The sequence below is a fragment of the Callospermophilus lateralis genome, chromosome 1 (genome assembly GCF_048772815.1).
Source record: "Callospermophilus lateralis isolate mCalLat2 chromosome 1, mCalLat2.hap1, whole genome shotgun sequence".
NCBI classification, from domain to species: domain Eukaryota; kingdom Metazoa; phylum Chordata; class Mammalia; order Rodentia; family Sciuridae; genus Callospermophilus; species Callospermophilus lateralis.
Window position 1 is genome coordinate 21413127 of NC_135305.1, and position 26312 is coordinate 21439438.

Below are 26312 nucleotides of genomic sequence, written 5' to 3' on the forward strand. Positions count from 1 at the left end.
GCTTTAAAGCCCAGTATTGCCTCTTTGTGAGTGCTTATAATGATCATAAGTGCAAAGATGCCAACAATGTGGGTTACCTACTTTCTCAACTCTCCATACCTCCTTTACCTTTTGAAAGACCATACAGTAAGATAATCTGATTCTGTTTATCATGATTTTTTTTTAAATGATGTGGCGCTTGAATGCAAAGACAAGGTAAGAAATAAACATTATGAACTTCAGGGAAGATTAGTTTCAGTTTTTAAAGATTATGTATGTTTTAGGCAGGCTTAGCAAGCAATTTTATTTGAAAAACAATTAATGCCTCCTTTCCTTTCTTTAGAATCTTTTTTTTTTTTTTTTTTTTTTTTTTTTGCTATTGACAAGAGCACTGAAGGCAGGAAGCCATTCTGTGTTTCTTTTGTATGAGATTGAAAATGGGCTAAATCTTGAATTTTCTTCACATCCAATTTCAAAATTAGTGATTGTTTTGCTTCTTGATAGCTTGTTTATTTATAAATTTTAAATTGCTCCATTTAGGGAGACCAGCCAATGCTTATTTCCCTGTTTTACTGACTAAAAAATTAAAATACATGAGTATTAAAATTTTTAAAGGAAATTGCAGAGCTTGTGATAGAAAATGTTCTTCAATTCCAGTTTTATGTTCAGACCAGGAGACAGCTGGCCCTCTGTGAGGGATTACATTTCAACACATTATCTTTGGTTAGAAAGACACGTTTGGTCATTAAAACATTTACAAATAATATTAGCTCATAGCATCAACCAATAAGGAATGCCCACCTCTGAACTTGGCATATAAAATAGGTTTTTACAGTGAGCTCAGCATCTAATAAGAGGAACCCAAATCCAATTTGACCTCTAAGACTAAAATAAGATTTTGACCTTGGTCATTCTTATCAGAATTTGGGGGGCTACAGAGAATCCATGGCATTCTCTATCCATTCAAAAACACATTTATTAATCTCTTACAACGAGCCAGGCACCACACACAGACACAGTGACAGATACAAATAGACAGACACCCATGGGCATCTGGTACAGAGCTTTTTACTGATACAGCAAATCTGTGTAGGTTGTGTCAGACTATTATTTCCAAAACCAATGTGTTTTGTGAAGAGTATCTGTTGCCTTTGTCTCTTAAAGGCCAAAAGATCATACCTGCGATTTAGAGGGAAATTTATTGGGTTGGAAAGATTCACTGGGTTAAATGCTCAGATAAAGACCTCTGGTGCCTGATGAACTGAGTTGTCTCAAATAGCTCTCTCTAAAAGTAAATCTTAAATACGTGAGTTCCATGAAGACAGGACTGTTTCCCCTTGGATCAGTGTGATAATGCCTGGCATATACTAGGCATTGGATAAAATTCTAAAATTAATAATGTCTTTGTCAGGGAGTAGGGTGAGTTCCTTGGCCAAATAATTTTGAGGAGTGTTAGCTTTGACTTAATCTGAACAGATTTCTTTACTACAGGCCTTCTCAGAGTTTCTATATATATTCAGAGTTTCCAAGTTGAAGAGCCTGAATGCCATGTTTCAGTATTATACTCAAATTATAGCCTCTAATTTTTTTATTTTATTAATTTATCTCAGTGTCATCTGAGATTTGTATGCCCTGCACAATGTCTATATCCACAATTTTTGAGTCCTGAATCTGCACCCTAGGATGTAAAGGTAGAGGAGCAATAGAATTCCATTGATAGAATTTCTGATCTGAGGGCTTTTAGGGCCTGAAGGCATGCTGGGATTGCCTTCCTTTGTACTGTGTTCCAGAGGGGTGGAAGGTGAGTAAGCGGGTTGGCTGAGAATTCTAAGGCTCCCTTGTGCTGGACTGTGTTCCCTCTCACTCTGAATTTTCCTCATAATCCTTGGTGTCTCTAAATCTTCAAGAAACTATATCCCATAGTAATCTTCTTTTTTCATTTTTCAAAAATGTATTCTCTTTAGTTATGTACAACTCCAGGATACATCCTAACATTATCACAAAGGTAGGAACTCAACTTGCTCCAGTTCAATCCCCAGCACTTCCCCACTTTCTGCCTCCATTCCCCTCCCTTCATGCCACCAGTCCCTCTTCTGTCCATTTATGGTTCTTACTTCTGTATTTTATGCATATTCTTGATTCAACCCCTCATTTTTTTCCCCAGCAATCAATTGGTAATGGGCTTCCACTCAGATTTTCCCATCAGGATTCAGAAAGTTTCTCCTCTCCTAGAAGTGTTTGAACTTAAACTTCCCTAGGTTCTGCATAAAAATTAACAATAGTAATTAATAAGTCTCAGTAAATATACCACTCAGTCAGCTTCCTTTAAGTCACTCCTGTTTTTAACCTTCTTTGATGTCAGATTCTTTTCCAAATACTCCTTTAAGGTTCTTCACTAGGAAATCACTAAGTTTTCTTTCTTTCTCCTATTAAGAGATGTTGAGTACCTACTGTATGCCTATGTATTGTGCAAAGTGTAGATACCAGTGATATATGGAGTTTAAAAATCAGGAAGGTTTACTTTAGTATCACATCTCTCCTTCTTGTCTGTTAACCTCTTGTTAGTATTAGTATTTCTAGAACTTACTCATAATGTAGTTTATATCTTGACTAAACGGACTATATGTGACATAAGGTAGGGAACTATTATGGTTTGGAACTAGGAATGTCCCCTGAAAAGCTCTTGTTAGGTAAGGCAACAATGTTCAGAGCTGAAAAGATTGGATTCAGAGAGGTAGGAACTCATCAATAGATTAATCTGTTTGATGGATTAATAAATTGAAGGACTAGTGGGTGTTAATTGTGGGCAGGTGGGCATGGCAGGAGGAGGTAGCTCACTGGGGGTGCCCTTGAGAATTATATCTTGTCCCAAGCTCCTCTGTCTCTCTTCCTGGCTGTTACAGCCCAGCAGCTTTCCTCTGCACCCTTCTGCTATGAAGTTTCTGCTTTTGACCAGCCAACCACAGACTGAACCTCTGAAACCACTGGCCAAAATCAGCTTTTCCTCCCCGAGTTGTTATGTCAGGTATTTTGGTCACAGTGAGGAAAAGCTTGACTAACACAGGAATGAAAGTAGAAATGAGAGTAGAAGAGTACAAGGCCGAGAGGAAAAGGGGCTCAGGTTCTCTAGTTGGTGTTGAGAAGATTATCTGTTTATGCTGTCATTAAGATGAAATGTGACTAGAACTACAAAAAGTGCTTCTGTAGTTCAAGAAAAATAATAGAGAGGAAACTGGGAATTGTCTGTTCTCTCGTGGTGCACTTGCTCTAAATTGTAGAAATTTGGCAGTCATCCCTAGACTATTTGTTAAAATTCAATAGTATGTAATTAAAGACAGAGACTGCCATTTCACTGTCAGGAACATTAAAAAATTATATTATGTTTCATTTGGGTTTGACCCTGAACGCCTTCCCCAAAAGAATAATGCCAGAGAGACAAAAGGGTAAGTATTTTGGTCTAAATAGAGGCTCCAGTTATATAAAGTAACTAAATTTATAGAAATATCAGTTATACTGTAGCAATTTAAGAGTAATTATGCAAAAGATAGTTTCTGAATGAATATTATTTTAGAAGTGGCCAAATGGAAGCAGTGATTATGAGGAAATTCTGGGTTTCAAGCTTTGCCAGAGAACAAAACAAGATTGCTGATATTTTAATCCTATCCCTACTGACAGTTAAAACCAATATTGGTACAGCAACCTGGCTAATCTGTTAATGAATTGGAATGTTTTATAGTCACGCAGAAGTTTACTGCTCCTTGGAACTTTAACATTCATCTAGTACAGAAGGACACTTTTTTCAGACAAGGAAATGGAAACCTGGAGGCTTGAAAATTGGTTTTATATAGTCGCAGAGGGAATGATGGGGCTGTTTATCTCTTCCTTTTGTTGTCTCATCAAATAGGTTCTAGGCAAATGAATGAATATTTTCCTGTTTAGGCTCCTAGAACTGATTTAGTGGCCCTCCCAAATACTGCAGAGGGGATTTAAAATAATGAGTACTTCAAGTATCCCTTCCTAGCTTTTATGAAATTCAGGCGGGCCGTGTCATCTTTGAATTAATTGCTGTACCAAGTGAATGAAGTTTTCAGTGGAACGCGCCTGGTTTGTCTGTCAGAGGAAAGGAGTGCTAACTTGCTGATTCGTTCCAGTTGCTAATTTTCAGACACCCATACCATGTTGTAAAGCAGTAATTCTCAGGGGGCTTGGCCCCAGATCATCTCACAATTACCTGAGGCAGTTGAGAATTCCCCCAGACCTCAGAATCTTAGGAAAACAGGCTTACGTGATTCTAGAGGACATTAATAGTGGGGACCGTTCCCCCAAAGCATCTCAACGTAAATATTATGGCATCAAAGGCAACTGAATATGGATTCAAATATGAGGCCTCCTGTTTATTAGCTATTGTCCTTGGAGATGATCATGTAACCCATTTCACCCTCAGATTTTATATTGGTAGACTGGCCTTCCTGATGTACCTCTTTGGGGTATGGAGATCAAATATATATATATATATATGTATATATATATATATATATTCACATATAATGTTTTATGTGTCTATTGAATATTAGCTATTATTGGTGGCAGCAACATCTAGGAATTTGATAATTTACCAACTGTTTGGAGGGAAAAGAAAAAATGTTCCAAAAGAATAGAGGAGCGGGGTTAAATATGGAAACACAAGTTTCATTTTGTATGAAATATTTATCTGTTATTTTTTAATGTTGAAGTAGTATATTGAATATTACCCAAAGGAATGAATTAGTGGTTCAACTAAAGAACTATTTTTGTAAAATAAATTCTTTTTTAAAAACCTACAATTAAGCCTACATGTAATCTTTAAGATTTTTAAAACCTCCTTAATGTGTATAATTTTATTCTACAAAATGGGATTCCTCTTGTATATATGTTCCTTCAAATATGGTAGATTTTATACATCTTAGATAGTAACCTGCTAGATTAGTGTACATAGTGTAGATCTATCATCCAACATCTTTGGAATAGAGGATGGTTACAATTTTATCTGTTTAGTTGGATAAGGATCAGCCAGCTAACAGGTAGGAAATTAAAAAACAAAATTAAAAATCAGCTGGTTGAGCTCTCACTTTTCCTCATTTAAAGAGATTTGTTCACTAAACCCTATGATATTGCAATAATGAAGTCCCCTCCTCCAGGCTGGAGGAAGTAACCAGGTTCCAGAGACTGTGGCTGTGAAGTTTGGGGACACCAGCTTGAAGGACATTGCTTTCCAGACGAAATGCTACCCAGGTGGTCTTTTGATGTACTCTGAACTCATCTACTGGTATTCTTGTTGTTGTAGTTGTAGTCATCAATGGAAGTCTCTGATTTAGGAAATCAATGGACAACAAGGATTCAGTATTTTCATTGTGGTGTTCGGGCCCATCTTGCTGTTATCCACTAATAGAATGGATGATGAGGAGAGCATGAAAGTGTGGGTGAGGTCCCCAGGGCTGGATGGGCAAGAGCAAGGGGACTTTCAGGAAGGACCCAGAGAAATTATTCCTCGAGAGCACTGCCCTTCTGATGATGGGGTGTGTGTGTGTGTGTGTGTGTGTGTGTGTGTGTGTGTGTACGAATGATCCTGGCTAAAGGTCTTTTCTTATAAAAGGAGACTTTTATTTTGGATTCTATTCCTGGGAGGCAGAAAACATTTCTGGAATCATGATTTCCAAAAAATGACAGTAGGATATTGATATCGATATTGTAAATTTCATTTCTACAGAAAAATGGACTAGGTCAGATGGAATTCTGGTGTGTCTCATCATTTTGTGCAGTTTATGCAAAAGTTCATATAAATAAAGTACTCACCAAAGAGTAAAATCACCAAAATCTTTTTAATTAGAAAACTAAGAAGGTCAGCATATTGTTGTCCAGCTCAGAAAAAAAATTTACAGTAGGCTCTGTTACCATTCTTAAGAATGTACTGTTTTGACTAAATTCTTCAGAAGGCATTCTGAGATTAGAAAATTTTCATTAAAATTAAGTGACTAACTCTCCAAACAATAACCATCTAAAAATATCTTTCTGTACAAACCTATAGTATCTTTCTCATGCAATCTAAATTCATTTTTATATTTCTTCCACAACTTCTTGTTTACTTAGTCTGTCTGGAAGAAAACAAACAAACAAACAAACAGAAAACTAATATTGATTACACCTCTTAAGTTGTGTTTCTTAGACTTAGGGCTTGTAGTTTTAATTCCTCAAACCAAAATATATTTTAATGACTGAAGCATGCAGTTGTTATAACACAGATTAAGTATTGAACTCTGTTTCTCATTGTGTGTATTTTATTTATTGTTTTATTTGAATATGTTACAGTGTTGAGATAAAGGCATAAACAACTGTTTAAGTGATTTTTTTGTTCTCATTTTCTCTGTGGTTCAAAATGTGGTAAAATACCTGCTAACTCTCTACCCTGACAACCACCCTTCAGTTAAATGCTCATAGCCTATTTTATATAATGTACTTTCTGGATCCTCCCATTATCCAAAGAAAATCATTTTTCTTTTGAGAAAATTACTTCTTTTTAAGTTTATCCATGCAGCAGAACAGGATATTGGTAGATATTCTTCTCTTCTTACACTTTTCTCATCATTTATTTATACTAAAATCAGTAATGGCAATAAAATACTATATGTTCATGATAAGTATGTTAAGTAACTGAAATATTGACATTTAAACATATTTTTAGTAGTACCTTCATTTATTTGTAGGCATTTTAAGGGATAGAGTGCCGCAGTCTGGCTGGGCACAAGATCACGAGCCACTCAAACAGGAACAAACTTTATTTGAAAAAACCGCCAATACCACGTTTGTGCCCGGGAAGATTCCCGATCCACCCACGCGGCGTTCCACCGGTTCCTTCCCGGAACTCCAGCGCAAGCGCCTCCCCCGGAATTCCCTCCTATTGTACTTTCCCAACCAATGGGAACTCTCTAGGAGTCCGGTATCCATATGAATGTAATTTTTAACATAATCATATCATCTCAATGGCTAGCTGGCATCACCTTTCAATCAAAAATGCCATGCATCATATTAATTGACTGTGGCTCCCAGCATCTCCCCCCTTCTGTTTAATTAAGCAACAAGTAATGTGGCTAGGGACCGTGCCTGTTAGGTTTGTCCAATTCAACATATGGTTCTTACCCGTCATTGGAAAACTGACCTTTAGGCGTCAGCCTCCTGTCTTAGGTTGATACCACTGCAATTGGATCATACCTGTCACTGACTACTGGTCCGGCATATAGCCATACTTGTGGATAGGCCTATGCACCAGTGGGGGGGTGAGGTTTTTTGCCTCACCTCTGTTGGCCCCCAGATTTGGCCTTGGTGCCAGTGGGGGGGTGAGGTTCTTTGCCTCACCTCTATTGGCCCCCAAAATTAGACCATCACTAGTAGAAGGGAGGAGGATACAGAAATGCCACGACACCAAATCAATTGACGACTCCTAGGGAAAATTGTATCACTGGTGACACATCAGCAAAGATACGCCAGCATTACCATAATTTGTTGTATCAACAGATAGATCACAGTGCATACAAGTGATACATAGTCCAGGCAAGTTTTGTAAGCAGTTCAAAGTGGAGGAATCTATCAATATGTCCATTTCCTCCCAAGATCATTGATGTATCAGTTTATACAGTTTGTTGTGATAATTATCGAAGAAGTTGTAGTTTGGTTTCATCTTTGTCTTCACCGGCACTGGGATGAAAAATAGGAATTCTGACAATGATGTTAAAGAGAGAAAGAAAAAAAAATGTAACATTTTAACAGGTACTAAGAAAACATTTTTTTTTTTAGAACAATTTACATTATCTTGAACAGAATTATTAAATATAATGAAAAGGAAAGATGAAAATAAACAAACAGATTTGTTAACCTGCTTATTTGTACACATATTAAAATAATTTTTAACAGCTGTTTACCCAATTTAAATTAAACCATTAAAATTACGTGAATAATAAAAAGTACTTGGATCCATTTTTTTATGAGCACTCCTCATATATGATCTATGGACATATGCACATATAGACATATAACACAAAACAGAAGTGTGCACATATAACATACAACACATAAGATAATAGTAAAGGCCTTGTAGTTTCACCTAGGTGAAATCTCCATTGCAATGTTAAAAACTCCACAGTCAAAAAATAAAACTGATCAGAAAAACATCAACCTAGGTCTGTATGAGCTCAAAAATAAAATAGAACTTTATGATGTGGGAAAAAGCAATAATAAAATAGATATTGAAAAAAGCATCCTGGTTAATCACTGTCGCAGATGTAAGAATGGCCAAGCTGGAGTTCTGGATATCAGCTGTTATGGATTTGAGTCAAATCATCTTCTTTTCTATCTGTAGAAATCGTTTTGGTTAGTCTTTCTGGAATCCAAATCGGCTGCTGTTCTCCCTGTGGAAACACGCAAACAGAGCCCCGACTCCAGACAATTACTGGGTCGGGACCTTTCCATTGTCCTGTTAGAATGTCTTTCCAAAGAACTTTAGGCTTATGCACATTTTTTGGATACATATGCCTTTCCGCAGCACTAAGTCCTGATGAATCCAAATTTAAAAAGTTTAGAGTAAAGAGGGTTATTTTAAGTTTATCTTTGGGGGATATATACCCCTTTCCAATTCCCTCCTTTTGTTTTAATAAGTACATTTTAATAGTTTGATGAGCTCTTTCAACTATGCCTTGTCCCTGTGGATTGTATGGAATTCCTGTTATGTGAGTAATGCCAAATGATGAGCAGAATTGTTTAAAAGAGGTAGAAGCATAACCAGGACCGTTATCTGTTTTTAACTGTTTTGGAACGCCCACAGTGGCAAAATTTTGTAAGCAATGAGCTATAACATCTTTAGTTTTTTCTCCGGCATGAAGGGAGCCCATCAAAAATCCAGAAGAAGTATCAACTGTAACATGCAAATATTTTAATTTTCCAAATTCTGGCAAGTGTGTAACGTCCATCTGCCAAATATGGTTAGGTATCAGTCCTCTAGGATTGACTCCAAGATTAACTTGTGGTAAAAATGTCACACAATTTTGACATTGTTTTATTATATGTCTGGCTTGTTCTTTAGTTATTTTAAAACGTTTTTGTAAAGTATTAGCATTGACATGGAACCTTTTATGAAAATTTATAGCTTCTTCTATTGTGGAGAAAATATGTATGTCATGTGTAGATTTATCTGCTAATTCATTGCCCAAACTAAGGGCTCCAGGCAATCCTGTATGTGCCCTGATATGTCCTATAAAGAATGGATCTTTTCTGTCCCAGATTAGACTTTGTATAGTGGAAAACAAAGAGAAAACAGTAGAAGAAGGGAAAATCCTACCAGCATCTTCAAGGGATACTATAGCATTAACTACATATTGACTATCAGAAAATAAATTAAATACAGAATCTTTAAACATCATAAAAGCTTGTAATACTGCATTAAGCTCTACCTTTTGAGCTGATTGTTTGGGTACTAAAAATGTAAAAGTTTGATCAGGGGTAACTACTGCTGCTGTACCATTATTTGACCCATCAGTGAATATATTTGGAGCATTCATGATAGGGGTCTTTCTTGTCATTTTTGGAAAAACTACAGGATGCTTAGACCAAAAAGACAACAAAGGATTAGATGGCAAGTGATTATCAAATGAAACATTAGATTTACACATGATTATTGCCCAAGTATTTAACTCATTGGCTAACTCATCAATTTGATCCATAGTATATGGAGTAATAATTTTATTGGGAGAAATCCCAAACACTCCCTTTGCTGCTTTTATTCCTTTGAGTATTAATTGTCCTACAGCCTCAGGATATCTAGTAAGAATAGTATTAGGAGAATAAGATAAATGTATCCACAATAATGGACCTTCTTGCCAAAATACTCCTGTAGGAATATTTTTTGTTGGTAGTATAATAAATAATAAAGGCAAACTTATATCAATTCTATCCAAGTGCATATTTTCCATATATGTTTCAATGATTTTTAATGCCTTTCTTGCTTCAGGCGTTAACATGCGGGGTGAATTTGGATCTATGGACCTTTTAGGATATCAAATAAAGGTCCTAGCTCTCCTGTTGGTATGCCTAGATAAGGCCTTATCCAATTTATGTCTCCCAATAACTTTTGAAAGTCGTTAAGTGACTTGAGTTGATCTACTCGTATTTGAATTTTTGGTGGACGGACCATGGTTGAGGATAATAGAACTCCTAAATAATTAATTGGAAGATTTAATTGTACTTTATCTATTGCTATCTCTAGATTATAACCTTTTAATAAATTTGTAAGTGTGGCATAACATTCTAGCAGTGTGTTTTTATCTTTATGTGCCAATAACATATCATCCATATAGTGAAATATTTGTAGTTCAGGATTTTGATTTCTAAGTGGTTGGATTGCTTTGTTAACATAAATTTGACACATAGTTGGACTATTAGCCATCCCCTGAGGGAGTACTTTCCATTCATATCTCTGATCAGGACCTTCATGATTTAGTGCAGGGATAGTAAATGCAAAATGTGGACTATCCTCAGGATGAATTGGAATTGAAAAAAAACAATCTTTAATATCTATAGCTAAAACATACCAGGTTTTTGGTAAAGCAGACAATTGGGGAATCCCTGATTGAGCAGGTCCCATAATAACCATCTCATTATTAATGGCTCTTAAATCTTGTAATAATCTCCATTTACCAGATTTTTTTTTAATGACAAAAATGGGAGTATTATGGGGAGATATGGAAGGTTGTATATGTCCTTTCGCTAATTGTTGTTTGACCAGATCATGGGCTACTTGTATCTTTTTTTTAGTTAGGGGCCACTGAGGAACCCACACTGGTCTTTCTGATTTCCAAGTAATTTTTATTGTCTCAGTGGCCCTTTCTGAAAATCCAACCCATGTCTGTCTGTTCCTTGATCTATTTGAATTGGTGCTGCTATATTTTGTCCTTGTTTTCCTAATCTTTTTTCTTTTTTAAAACCTTGTCTAGCCCTAGTAGTGGGCGCATTAGGATTGATGTTATTTGTTAACGTCAAACCTAATTGATCTAGAACATCTCGTCCCCATAAATTTATAGGAAGATGATCCAATACATATGGCTGTATAGTTCCCTCACATCCTTCAGGATCCTTCCAATCTAATACCATTGCACTTCTATGGGGATTAGTAGCCACTCCTAGGCCTCGAAGCGTTTGAGTGGCTTGTTGTAATGGCCAATGTTTTGGCCATTCCTGACTAGATATGATGCTAAGGTCTGCACCTGTGTCCAGTAGCCCATTAAAGTCGTGTCCTTGAATATTTAGTTTTAGCATGGGGCAAGAATCTAAATTTAAAGACAGCATAGCCCAATCTACACCTGTGGAGCCCAATCCCCTGGTACCTCTTTCTACAGTACGACTGGAAAATTTATCATGTAGGCTGGGTATTATTAGTAACTGTGCTATTCTATCCCCTGGTGAGATTACTGATATGCCTCTTGGAGAACTAGCTATAATTTTTATTTCACCTTCATAATCGGGATCAATTACCCCGGGACTTATCATAAGTCCTTTTAGTGTAGAAGAACTGCGTCCCAATAATAAGCCTACCGTTCCTTGGGGAAGAGGTCCTTTTACTCCTGTGGGAATGATTTGAATTCCCATCTCTGGAGTTAGTACTGCTCTTGCAGAGGCGCAGATGTCCAGCCCTGCGCTCCCTCTAGTTTGTCTGATGAGGGATTTAATGGATAATGTGTCCTGGGCACTACTTTGATGGTGCTGTTGGGTTCCTCCATTGCCCCGTATATTTGTGGTTTTGGGCCCCAGAGCATTGGGCCCTCCAGTCCGTTTTTTGGCAATGGAGCCTGATGCCTTTCTCCACGATATCGTGGGTAAACACTTGATCCTTGTCCGTTTTTTGATAACGGAGTGCCCTCTATGGTGGTTTGAAAACGGCATTCATTAGCCCAATGTCTCCCTCTACGGCATCGTGGGCAAATACCTGGTATTCTATTCCTTTGATACCTAGCTTTGTTAAACCCTCCTCCTATGGGGCAATTCCTTTTAAAATGTCCTGTCTGATCACAATTGTAGCATGTTTTTGGCCTGGCATCTAAAGCCTGTTGTACTGCTGCTAAGACTTGTCCTTGTTCATTAATGTCTCTACATAATTTAATATATGTGTTTAAATCTTCATGTTTCCATGGTCTAATGACCTCTCTGCAGCAACGATTTGCTTGGTCATAAGCCAGTTGTTTTATAAATGGCATTGCCTGTTCTACATCTCCAAATATTCTAGAAGCTGTCTGAATAAGCCTATCTACAAATTCAGCGTAAGGTTCGTTAGTTCCTTGTATTACCTTAGATAACTGTCCTTGTAAATCTCCATGCCCCTGTAAAGTTTTCCATGCCCTAACTGCATCTGCAGCAATTTGTGCGTATACACCAGGATCATATTCAATTTGTTGCCGTTGACCCTCATAAGGTCCCTTTCCTAACAACATCTCCAGATTTCTTTGAGGGTAACCGGCTGCTGTATTTCGCCTAGCTGTCTCCATGCAGAATTCCTCATTGGCAACCTTCCATAACAAATATTGTCCTCCATTTAGCACAGATCGACACATGTTAGCCCAATCTGCTGGTGTCATGTCTAAGTTGGTAATAGATTCGACCATGCTTATGGTGAAGGGTGCTTGCGGGCCATAGGTTGTTACAGCCTCCTTTAATTGCTTTACTGTTTTGAAATCTAAAGCACGGTGAATTCGTTGCCCTCCTGCCTGCTCAAGTACAGGGCATGCTAGTCTTTGGGATCTTGCCTTAGGATTTTGTGCATCAACTACGAGAGTTGAGGGCCGCTCAGCTGTAGGTGGAGCTGTTGGTTGAATTACGCCCTCTGGTGATAGAACGGAGTTAGTAGCAGCCTCCTGTTGTAACTCCCCAACTGATGGTCGTTTTTCCTCTAAGCTTTCTTTCTTCAAATTTTCCTCTGTTTGACTAGCTGGAGAGACCTTCTCTTTTGCTTGACCTGACATGTTTTCTACCACAGTTTGGACCTCTAACAATTTACTTAACAGTTTTTCGGTTTGTTTTTTACTAGTTTCTAATCTACTATAAAGGTAACGCAACCCAATAAGGTAGCATAAAACAAAACCGAAACAGAATGAAACAAAAACGGAGCAAAGAATAGTTGTATCAATTTTCTCTTTCTCCGGGCCAAACAACTTCATGCCTTGAGCCAACCATTTTTCCCAGTTTGCCTGAGAAAATTCTAGGGATAGGCAGCTTGAAACAAAAACAAAATAAATCAAAAGAAGAACACATTGTTTTTTGAAATGGTCACCCATTCTGTCGCCTACCCTCAGGGGCGAGCAATTTTACTCACCTCCAAGCTTCAGGCGCTCCCCGTACAGGGCCACCAGTTGCCGCAGTCTGGCTGGGCACAAGATCACGAGCCACTCAAACAGGAACAAACTTTATTTGAAAAAACCGCCAATACCACGTTTGTGCCCGGGAAGATTCCCGATCCACCCACGCGGCGTTCCGCCGGTTCCTTCCCGGAACCCCAGCGCAAGCGCCTCCCCCGGAATTCCCTCCTATTGTACTTTCCCAACCAATGGGAACTCTCCAGGAGTCCCGCAGCAGGAGTCCGGTATCCATATGAATGTAATTTTTAACATAATCATATCATCTCAATGGCTAGCTGGCATCACCTTTCAATCAAAAATGCCATGCATCATATTAATTGGCTGTGGCTCCCAGCAATAGAGAAGTGTTTACAAGTTAACAAGTGAAATAAAAAAATCTAAAATATGTATGCTCATATACCTACCTATGTTTCCTCCTAATTTTGGTTGAATTTAGGAATAACAACTCCAATTTCTTATTTTCATCTGAGATTTAGACTACTTTTGGGTTAACTCTATAAAGGAATCATTACTTTTTAAATATTTTTATTTCTAATCATCCTTCAGTTCCCTTGTGATTAACAATTCAGGATTTTGTCTTTTTTTTGGTATTTATTTTCTTTGCTTTATTTGTCATCATTAGCTGTTCACTGGGCTCAGTCATTCATCTCGCAAATATTTATTGAGTCTTCTGTGTGACAGGCTCTGTTTTAGGCACTGGGGATATAGCAGAGAGCAAAACAGGAATTCCTCTCCCTGTAAACAATCTGTTAATGTAGGATAGTGGACAGCACGTACTTTATGTTGATAGTGATGGGGTCTATGGAGAACTAACTGATGGTAAGACTTAGTAACAGTGTGAATGTGGAAGGTGACGTGGAGGATGCTCTTATGCATGGGGTGGCCTCTGTTAGACACTGCTTGATCAGGGGCCTGCATGAGGGAGCCGTGCATGTCATCCACCTTGGGGATGAACCTTGGGGGGAACCTTGTCAGGTCCTGTTGAATGCTACTTGCCCCAGTCTCTTGCCTGGACTCCATGTCACTTACTGCTCTAAGGTATTCTTCACACTCTTCAGAAAGAGCCAAGTTTTCTTTGCAAGTACGATATCTATCTTACCAAGCCCAGCAGATAGCTTATTTGGGTCTGCACTTTGTTGGGTGTATTGGGTCATTTGTATGTTGAGTTCAAATGGCATTTCAGCTTCCAGAGAGACTCTAATCCTTTTTCTTCTAGAGGAATAGTAAACAGGGACTAGGAGTCTGTTAAGCGAATATTGAAGTGTATTTTGGCATTCCTTATCAAATGAAAAGGCACCCATGATTTTCCCTGCGACTTTCCTCAAGCCTCCTACCAACACAGTCAACATTGATAATCCTACCTAGCTATTGGAAATGAAGAATAACATTTGTTGTGAGCTTACCATTTGCCAGTACTGCAATACTGTGTTATTTCATTTAACCTTTCCGTCTGTCCAGAGCTGGTATCCTCATTTTATAGACGAGTAAGGTGAGGCACAATAAAGGTAGTTACTTTATTCAAGATCATGAAGATGGTAAGTGGTAGAGCCAGAATCTGAAACCTGGCTGTCCAAACCCACATTCTCAACGTCTACCCTGCACAGACTTAAGGAAAGGTTAGAATAGGGATGGGATTGCATTAGACACAAAGAAGCTAAGGAAGCCTCTTTGATTTAGTGTTCCTACCAAAGCTAAACAATCTATGGATTAGCATGGGATATATTTTAATATTACTTGGGCAAACTTCCTCTTCTATTAGTGTCTGTAGATTGGAAATGGTTAGCCTGTCTACAAAATTGTGAGACCAACCTGTTTTCACATCTTCATGTTCCCTTCATTCCTTGCACTCATAGATGGAGTCCCATATCAGAACAGAAAGGCCTGATAGCTATTATTTGCACCTGTCTTTTTGTGCTGCGTCTTTGATTTTATGACTGCTTTTTACCTCTCTTCTTTGGGGGAATTCTCCTTCTTGCTTTTAGGTTTCTACTGCCCCCACTGCCTTCCCACCTTTCCCCCATTATTAAAAAACAGAAGAAGATGGGACTTCCTAAAACCTGAGGTTGCAGCCATTGAGGACAGCTGAAAAAATTAAAAGTGTCTCTTCTGGAGCTGTGGGGCCCATGATCATTCCTTGTTCTCAGCATGAGTTATCACTGTCTTTTCCCCTCAATAATTTTTCTCAAATTAAAACACCCATTCCTGTGATATTGCTTTCTAATATGTTTGACATAATTTATTCAGTATTTAAAGCATCTTTGTGCCATAGCCCTCTTATCTGACAAATTAAAATTCATTTTAATGTTCTCTCTTATCCCTCTGACTATAGAAAATGAAGTTTTAATGAGCAAGGTATGTGGATGGAAGTCATCCTTGTTGTGATTAATAGAGATATTGTTGACATTGTATTCAAAAACTGTTTGTTCTCAGGATAATATACAGGATAATACAAAAGAGTGCTCAGAACTTTTTACAACTTCTGTAGAGTCTTTGCAATGTGTGAATCATTGTTTTAATTTGAGACCTAAATTCATCATATTGCCAACTCAATTTTTTTAATTGATACATTTCTCTACCTTAGATTAGGTAGAGAGAAGTGATGGGAGGGGAGGGGAAGGGATGTGGGGATAGGAAAAATAGTAGAATGAAATACACATTATTACTGTATGTGTATATGTGACTGCGTGACCAATATGATTCTGCAACATGTACACTCAGAAAAATTAGAAATTATATTCCATCTATGTATGATATATCAAAGTGCATAAATGCATTCTGCTGTCATGTATAACTAATTTAAAAAATTATAAAAAAATAAATAAAATGATATATTTCTCAACATGGTCAGATACTACCAGAATCAAGGGAAAATAAGCTTTCACCTTTGTTTGAGACTCCATATGTTTCTGTTAATTTTTCTGAGAGGTACCAGATAGACAAATACTGGGATTTAGTTCTCCTGTTCTGGTAAAGTGATCATCACAAAATCAAAGTATTTCTTCTCTTCTTTCCTCCTTCCCTTCCTGTTCACAAACATTAGGTGCTAGGCATGGAGATTCATGGACGTGAATCTCAAGGGGACAGTAGGCCAGTAGGAGAGTAGCAGATAAATATAAGGATTACTTTACAGTATGAAAAATTCTTTCATAAACGTTACTAATCATTCAGTTTACATTTTTTCGCCTTCCTAGTTCTTAATACCCGATGCCTGAATCTGGGATAGATGAGGCCATCAGCAAACAAACAGCCTGCATGCTGAGAATAGTTTTTATAGTTTTAACTGGTCGGGGAAAAAAAAATCAAAAGAATTATTTCATGACAAAATTCAATGGAATTCACATTGCAGCACTCATAAGTGGTGGTGTTGGAGCATGGCCACACTCGTTTGTTTGCGTATTGTCTCTGGCTACTTTCACACTACAACAGAGTTGAGCAGTTGCCACAGACATCTATGGCCATACAGCTAAAAATGGTCACTCTCAGGGCCTTCATGGGAGAAGTTTGTCAACTCCTGCTTCAGACATTGTTTTTATTTCCCCCGAATTGCTCAGGATACTTGATTGCACGAACATTTCTTGAGTTCCAGTTACAGGTGCACAGGAAATAGCAGCAAGCCTGAAGGACAGGTTCCTTGTTGTCATAGATTGTAGAGTCTAGCGAGCAGAAGACAATAAAGAAAACAAAATTTCGATTGATTCTGCTTCCAAAATACAGCTCAATTTTTTTCCACTCCCTCATTTTATACAAACATAGACCAACTCTCTGCCATCTTTTTTTTATTTGTTCTGATTAGTTATGCAGGATAGCAGAATGCATTTTGATTTATTGTACACAAATGAAACACAGCTTTTCATTTGGTTGTACATAATGTGGAGTTGCACCACACGTACAGTCATACATGTACCTAGGGTATTGATATTCACCTCATTCCAACATCTTTCCTACCCCCTTACTCCCCCTCCCTCCCCTTTCCCCCCTCCCCTTTGCCCAATCAAGGTTTCTCCCCCACCCCCATTATGGGTCAGCATCCACTTATCAGAGAGAACATTCAGCCTTTGGTTTTGGGGGATTGGCTTACTTCACTTTGTATGATATTCTCCAGTTCTATGCATTTACCTGCAAATGCCATAATTTCATTCTCTTTTAATGCTGAGTAATATTCCATTGTGTATATATATATGTCACAGTTTCTTTATCCATTCATCTATTGAAGGGCATGTAGGTTGTTTTCATGGTTTAGCAATTTTGAGTTGCGCTGCTATAAACATTGAAGTGGCTGTGTTACTGTAGTATGCTCTTTTTAAGTCTTTAGGGTATAGACTGAGAAGTGGGATAGATGGTCAAATGGTGGTTCCATTCCAACTTTTCTAAGGAATCTCCATGCTGCTTTCCAGATTGATTGCACCATTTTGCAGCAAGGTATGAGTGTGGCTTCTCCCCCACATTCTCGTCAACACTTATTGTTGCTTGATTTCTTGATAACTGGCATTCTGACTGTTAGATGAAATCTTAGAGTAGTTTTTTTGGGAGAACTGGAAATCCATATGCAGCAAAATGAAACTGACCCCCTGTCTTTCATCATGTACAAAACTCAACTCAAAGTGGATCAAAGGACCTAGGAATTAGACCAGAGACTTTGTGCCTAATAGAAGAAAAAGTAGGCCCAAACCTTCATCATGTTGGATTAGGCCCCAGCTTCCTTAACAAGCCTTCTAAAGCACAAGAAATAAAATCAAGAATCAATCAATAGGATGGATTCAAACTAAAAAGCTTCTTCTCGGCAAAAGAAACAATCAGTGAGGTGAAGAGAGAGCCTACATTTTGGGAGCAAATTTTTGCCACACGCAGGTCAAATAGAGCAGTAATTTCCAGTATATATGAAGAACTCAAAAAAAGAGCAACCCAGTCAATAAATGGGCTAAGGAGCTGAACAAACACTTCTCAGAAGAAGAAATACGATCCATCAACAAATTTATGAAAAAATGCTCAACGTCTCTGCCAGTTAGAGAAACACCTCTCCCATCTTGCACCTGAACTCTTGCTTCCTTACTTGTCTCCCTACCTTGAGCCTCTGCTCCCATCACCACTGTCTATTCGGAACTTGAGTTGGATTATATAATCTCTCGGCTTAGAAACCTTCTTTGTTTCCCCAGTGCACTTAAAATAAAATTCAAACCCTAGTCCTGCTTGTTACAGAAGATACAGAAGACTTCCCTGTCCACAGTGTAGGGAGTAAGGAACTTTGATCTGATGGGCAGGATGTAATAGGAAAAAAATAGAACAGGAAGGAAGGAGGTTGGTTCTTGTGTTTCTGGATCCAGCCAATGGGTGAAAGGTAGAGCCAGTAATGAGTCTAGGAAGAAAAAGAAAAATGAATTTTCTTGCTGAAGCAAGGATGTAACTATTGGGTATATAAATCACAAATTGTATTTTGTCAATTATATTTAAAGTACCTGCATGATATCTAATCAAGGACTTCAGTGAAACATTTGGACCACTGAGTTATGGACTCAAAGGCAAAGTCTAACCCAGATATATAAATTTGGGAGTTGTTAGCCCATGGGGAAGATTTAAGCTGTAAGACTAGAAAAACATCCCCAAGAGACCAAGTGTAGATCCAGAAGAAAAGTGGACCTTGAGCAAGCCCTGAGGTCTGAACTGAGGTCTTACTTCTTTGGGAAACATAAGAGTTTGGCAGAAAGATTCTTCTGCTAGAGTTGGATCATAAATAATACAGGACCTGTGCTAATGATCATGGAGGCAATGAGAATTTAAGCTAGAAAAATGCAAAAGATTATTAAAAGCATCTTTTATAAGCAGCAATATCCTTGACTTGGCTAAATTTAATCTGGGTCTTGTAATACACAGCTTAGGAGTTCATTTAAATTTAATTTGTATAGGGTGGAAGTAGTTTTTGACCTTTACAACTCTTGTTGCCAAAAGAGTCACATTTATTAACTTGTTCACCAATTTTCCATCTATGATTGCTCTTCTGTTCTTTGGCGTTAGTGTGCAACATAGAGATTTCAAAAATAAGTGTCGGCATATCCACAAAGACATCAGAGCCTTTTAGCACCTGTGTCTGCTTTTGTTTGGAATGACAGTTGACTGAAGTCCCCATCTTCCCCCTTAAGTAAAATATATATTTAGAAATTTTTAGTATAATGACTTAAATATCACCTAGTAGATTGAGGCAAGCTAGTAGGATTAGAGTCTAAATGCCACTTCCTACACGAAGCCTTCTGATCGTTCTCTTTAGGTGACATCTCATTTAATAAGGCATTGAAGTTTACATGGCTATTTGGAATTCTCTGTGCTTTAGCTACTAAGAATATTAACTCTGGAGTGAGGCTGCTTGGATTCAGTCCTATCAGTATCACTGACGAGCTCAAACAATCTGGTAAATTATTCTACTTTGGGCCTCAGTTTTCTCATCTGGAAGACTGAGGATAATAGAAGCAACCTGATAGTGTTATTGATGTTTAAATGAGACGATCCATAGAAAGCCTAGTGTGGTACCTGGCAGATAGGTTTGTATCAATAAATTTGAAATATTCCTATTAACACAGCTACTCCCACCCCCACCAGATTGTGTGCATTGGTTGAGGACAGTTTGTATGGCATGGATCTTGGCGCCCTATGTATAGTGAAGTGTTTGAAAGAAGTTACATTATCTTTTAAGAAATAAGGACATTTTCAGAAACACTTTAACTTGGATAAAATAAGTGGTGGAACTAAATTGAAAAATCTTACTTACCATGCTGTGTTGTGCAGTGGAATCTATAGGAGTTGTTAACCTGTGAACCACCCCTGAAGAACCCGCATTGCTTTTATCTAAGCTGGGCTGTATAAAACATAACACAACTAAGAGAAACTCTAGCATCTTGGTCATTATGGAACAGATAGAATTTTTTTATGAAGTGTCCTCTAACTTTATGTTGACACTAACTATATTGGAAAGAGAACACAAATTAATCTTTGAAGATTTTACTGCTGTGTTTCATAGACTGCTAAAAAATTATCGAATACACTTCTGCATCAGTTCCTTCCATTGAGCTCAGTGACAGGAAGTAAAACTTTCATAGTAGTGAATGAGGATCTTGTACAGGTGATAAACTGAGGCTCCTGGATATAACTGAAACTGATCAGTGTTATGGTCTGAATATTGGTATAAAAGACAGTTTGACTGCCCAGCTGCTCTCAGATAAGATTTAAGAGCTGTTTAGGAAAAAGGAAAATCTGTATAAGCATTTAGCTAAAAGATGTCACTGATTTGTAAAGGTAATGTTATTATTAGCATTTATACTCTTCTTATTCCCCCAATGAGTAATATTTTAAATTCTTTCATTAGTACATTATAGTTACACAGAGCAGTGGCATTCACTTTGATAGAATCATACATGCTTGGAGTTTAATGTGCTCCAATCCCCAGTGCTTGCTCTTTTCCTCCCCTCTTCCCTCCTCCTTTTCCCCTTTCTTTCCTCTACTGAGCTTCCTTCTATTTATTAATCTATTTTTAATTGTTGCTTTATAGATAGACAGGTGGAATTCACTGTGGTATATTTGTGTTTAGACATAGCACAATGTTGTCAAATGTATTTGCATTTCCTTCCTTTTCCCCATCCCTCCTTCCTCCCCTGCTTCCTCTGCTTCACTTAGCATAATGTTCTTCAGTTCTGTCCATTTACGGGCAAATTCCCTAATTTCATTCTTCTTTATGGCTGAGTAAAACTCCATTGTATATGTATGCCACATTTTCCTTATCCATTCAGTTGGTGTGCACCTGAACTGGCTTTATAATTTAGCCATTGTGAATTGTGTTGCTATAAACACTGATGTGCCTATAACTGTAAAATGCTTATCTTAATTCTTTTGGATAAATATTGAGGAATGGGTTAGCTGGGTCTTATGGTGGTTTTATTCCTAGTCTTTTGAGGAATCTCCACACTGCTTTCCAGAGTGGTTGCATTAATTTGCACTCCCACCAACAATGTATGAGTGTACATTTTCCCCCACATCCTTGTCAGCATTTATTATTATTTGTATTTTTAAATTCTTATTTATTTATTTATTTATTTAGTACTAGGAATTGAACTTAGAGGCATTTAGCCACTGAGTCACATCCCCAGCCCTTTTTATTTTTTTATATGAGACAGGGTCTTGTTGAGTTGCTTAGGGACTCACTAAGTTGCTGAGGCTGACTTTGACCTTGTGAACCTCCTGTCTCAGCCTCCTGAGCTGCTGGGTTTACTAGTGTGCACCACCACACCCAGTTATTATTATTTGTATTCTTAATGATTGCCTTTCTAACTGGAGTGAGGTGGAATCTCAATGTAATTTGATTTGCATTTCCCTGATGTCTGCAATGTTGAACATTTTTTCATATATTTGTTAGCCGTTTTTATTTCTTCTTTTGAGAAGTGTCTGGTTCTTTTGCCCATTTATTGATTGGGTTATTTGTTGTTTGGGGGTTGAGGTTTTTGAACTCTTACGCTCATACATTCTCGATGTGGGTACTCTGTTGGAGGAAAAGTGACAAAGATCCTTCTCCCATTCTCTGCGTTCTCCCTTCATGCTCGTAAATGTCTCCTTTGCTATGCAGAAGCTCCTTAATTTGATGCCATCCTATTTGTTAGTTCTTGGGTTTATTGCTTGAGCTTTAGGGGTCTTGGTAAGACAGTTGATGCTTATACCAGTATACTGGAGTAGTGACCCTATGTTTTCTTCTAGCAGTTGCAAAGTTTCTGGTCTAATCCCTGGGTTTTTGATCCACTTTGATTTGACTTTTGTACAGGATGAGAGAGAGGGATCTAGTTTCATTCTTTTACGTATGGATATCCAGTTTCCCAATACCATTTGTTAAAAAGGCTCTTTTCTCTGACATTATTTATTAGGTTTCTTTCTGTTTTCTCTTAAGGTAGATACCTGATACTGTAAATGTTCCTCTTAATACTGCCTTCATACTGTCCTGTTCTCATTGGCTTCTAGGAATTTCTTGATTCCTTCTCTCATTTCTCCTATGATCCATTCCTCACCAAAACGACTACTACTTTAAGAAATGGTTTATCAGGAGGACTGGGGTTTTCTAAGGTACAAACTCACAGGACAAAAGACTGGAAATTAAAATTCCTTTTATAACCATTATCTGGCCCAATATGGGGATTTTTATGCTTCTCTGAACTGAAAGATAAACTCCAGAAAGTTGGTGTTAGAGCATCTGGATGCCCAGGGCATGGCTGGCAGAGGCGGGCGCTGGAGGAGTTGTGTTAGCGACTGCGGCCTCCGCAGAACTTGCTGTTGCGTTACTGCTGCTGCTTTTTGTCAAGAATTGAAGTGGCAAGAGGAAAGCTGGCTTGAGGGAAATGAAGCCAGGGGGAAAGAGGGGAAGGAGCTGAAGAAAGAACTAAAGCAAACAAATAAAAAAACGCTGAAGAACGCTGAGCTTTGAGCAAGTTCAGATGTGCCTTGCATCTCAGCATAGAGTCACGAACAGTGTGCCTGCTCTGCTTATGGACGGGCACAGTCTCAGAAGAGCTGAATTATCCAAGGTGACTACAGGGCCACATAGTCTGTAGTTGAGCCTCTAAATGATTTCCCTCTCCTTCCGCTCTGGTTGTTTCAACATAAGGTTTTTCAATACCTAAGAACAAAGACCCTGAGGCCCTGAGGGGTTGAATGGCTTAGACAAAGCAACACCAGCCAGGCCACCTTTAGGAAGTACCCCTGCCAGCCAGTCTTCTGCTGGAAAACAGGCTGCACTGTGAGATCTGCCAGTCTCCTCATTGCCACCAGTGTCTCAGGCAAAATGAGAGGGATCACTTGTCAGGGACAGTGCAAAGGAGAGTCTTGCAAAAGGATTCAGTGACCTGTAAGGTCCTTAAAATTCAGTGGGTCTAGCTTCCGTTTCATGGATTTAATAAGGCAATACTCTCCCTAGCTCCCCGAATAAATGGATCTTTAAAAGCATTTTGTTGTATTTTCCATTTAAAATAGCAATTAGCTTTGCATCTCAGATGCTTCACAGTGCGCCATGTATACTATTTATCTGAAATGCCTGTTCACTAGCTAATAGCCACCATTTTGGTTATATATGAAATGGTAGGTTGGTGAAATAACATCACGGCTCCTCACTAAACCAAAAGCTTGAGCAAGCTTCTTGTCGCAGAGAGACCCTCATTTTCCCAGCTGTCAACCTGACTGATATTTTAATTTTTCTGCCCTGTAGAAAACTTCAGTCTCTTATCCGATAGATAAATGAATGAACCCCCAGGAAATGCAGCAGAATGTTTCTGTTTGCCAATGCAATAAATGCAGAAGCTAATAAATGTCTACTTCCATCAGGAGGAGGCGTGTAATGAGTAAATGATGAGAAAAAGAATTCAGGGAAACAAATGATCAGTCCAATCTAAGATGACAAACAATTTCTTAATAACTTTGCCTCTTGTTGGAGAAAGGGCTTTCACCAGGCAGAGGGGATGCCTGTTGAAACCAAGCCTAGCACAAGGCCATTTATATCCAGCTGCTGATGGATTTGGTCTGGTTACATTTGGGTCACACCAAGCAATAAGCTGATTCAAATCGAGCCTGGTTATTGCAGACTTGCTCTGCTTTGCTTTGTAATTTCTGTGGATGTATGCGAGGAAAAGGAATCATTTCGGGGCCTAATTCACATTGCTTACCCCAGATTCCATTTATATTTTACATTTATCTTTTTAATAAAGACCTTTTTCAAAAGTAAAGATCCAGTTGCTTGCCCTTGAGATGTGTTCAGACCAGAGTTGCACAAGAGCCTTTCTCCTGTGGGGTGAGTGTGCTATTCTTTAAACACTTTGGTAGACCTCGGCCTTCTAAATCCCCAGTGACTGCCTTTGTGGGAGCAGGTAGAAGCAGCATGCTTTGTCCCTTGTGGATGGATGCATTTGTTTACAGGACTTGCTTGAAAGACCTCAGACTCTACTCGGCAGAATGCACAGTGTAATTAAGATGGAGTAAATGAGCTAGGCCTTGGAAGGAGGAGAGTTGCAACCCACATGGAAAATGTGAGAGAGCGACATTGTGCCAGAATGAAAGATCATTTGATGAGATGCATTTTGTTATCACCCTTTTGTGGGATCTTTCTAAGAACATTTCTCTGAAGAGTCACGTGGAAAAGATTGGCTACCAAATACCAGCCGTTTTCAGGGACAGATTTTCATGAATATTTCTAGAAGACTATCAGATTTGCTTATTGTGTCCTCCATAATTATCTTTTCCTCCCCATTCCACCCATCCTATCCCACCCTCCTTTTAAAAAAAGAAATATGACACATTCTGTGGTATTTGGTGCCATATGAAGGAGTGCACTTCTGAGTGGAGGGGTGGCACTTTTAAGCAGTAGTAGGGTTTGGGGTCATAATTCAGGAAAATGCTAATGAGCCATCAGATGGAAGCTGGACAGAGGCGATACTGCAGGGCCCTTGGTGTACTTGGCAGCCTATGAAATGCACCTTAGAGAGTCAGGAATCCTGCACAGTGCTTTCTAACCGAGAGCCATTATATCTGAAAGCTAAGACTTTTCAATGTGCTTCTATTCACATGCATATTTCTATGCCAAATCTTTCAAAAGGCCTTTCCTTTGAAATACAAAAAGATAAACACATCTTTGAAAGGGATAGGTGATCTCCTTGCCACTTTTGAAATCTTTCTCCATTTTATATCTGAAATTTTTAACCCTTAAATTAAGACTGATTTTTCTATTCACCTGTGTGGTTTCCTACCTTTGCAAGCACTAGGGAAAACCATGTCACAATTATTAAGACCTGAGTTTGTGCTCAAATCCAGGAAGGAAAATTAAAACCTGAGGTGTATCATCTGGGGTGGATCTTTCCTTTCATGTTGCAGTTCATTTCTTCTGTGACTGTTAATAAATAAATTTAAGACCTCATAGTTAAAGAAAAGCATGAATTTTGTCAGGCACTCAGTTGGACACCATCCATTGCTAAAATATTTCTAAATCTCAACACCTAAGGCCTTCTGTTTCTGGACTTAGCGTATAAGATCTGGATTCCTTCGGTTAATACCTATGGGACACCAAGGAAACGTACAGCCTCAGTTATGCACACTGTTCCCGGCAGGGAAAAATGAAGACAGTAGCACCTAGCCTTACTCCCTCCTCAGCTGGTTTAATCGTGAAATCAAAAGAGATAGATAGGAGAAATGATTGATTACTGATAATATTTGCTTCGGGGAGCCCAAGTCTCCAGCCTCCTCCTAATAGCCTCGACTCTTGCTCTTAAGGAATTGTGTTTACTTGGCAAGGAGGAATCTCTAATCCTCTCTCTTTCTAGGCACCACATCCTGATAGATCATGAGCCCTGGAATTACATAACTGATTTTTTTAATATCCCCTCAGCTGCCACTGCTACCTTACCCTGTAGGAGTTGGATGTCTGAATATTGACCCACTTAACAAATGGCAGCTGAATTCCAGAGACACCAAGAATAACGAGAGCATTCACCTCCATAATTTAAAATAAATATGCTCCATACCCACTTGTTAAAAATTAATCCTTATTGTTGTCTGTATTGGCTTATGGTTGGATCCACATGTAGCAGGTGGAAATGTCAGACTTATGCTATTATTTTTTTGTTTTGAAGACGAGCTCTTCTAGTTTGTAACATAAGAAACTGTTGTGACTCTCCTCATTCTTAAATCTGTTCACCAAGAGCTAAAACTTAAAGGAATTTAAACATTTCTCCTCTCCTTTTCCTTCAAAAGAAGAAATTAATAATAATTTTAAACAACCCCATCTTTCCATCATCTGGATGATCTATTTTAGCTATCCTCTGTGGTTGAATGTTTTCCATTCTTCAATATAATAAAGTCTGTGATGGACAATTTTTTAGTTAAATTTTATACCCATGATTA

At 38.3% G+C, this 26312-nt stretch overlaps 1 protein-coding gene across 1 annotated transcript in view; it reads left to right on the top strand.

The window, feature by feature from the left end:
* Chchd3 (coiled-coil-helix-coiled-coil-helix domain containing 3) overlaps positions 1 to 26312 on the top strand; it is a 273743-nt gene that overhangs the window by 182219 nt on the left and 65212 nt on the right. The gene's annotated exons all lie outside the window — the stretch shown is intronic.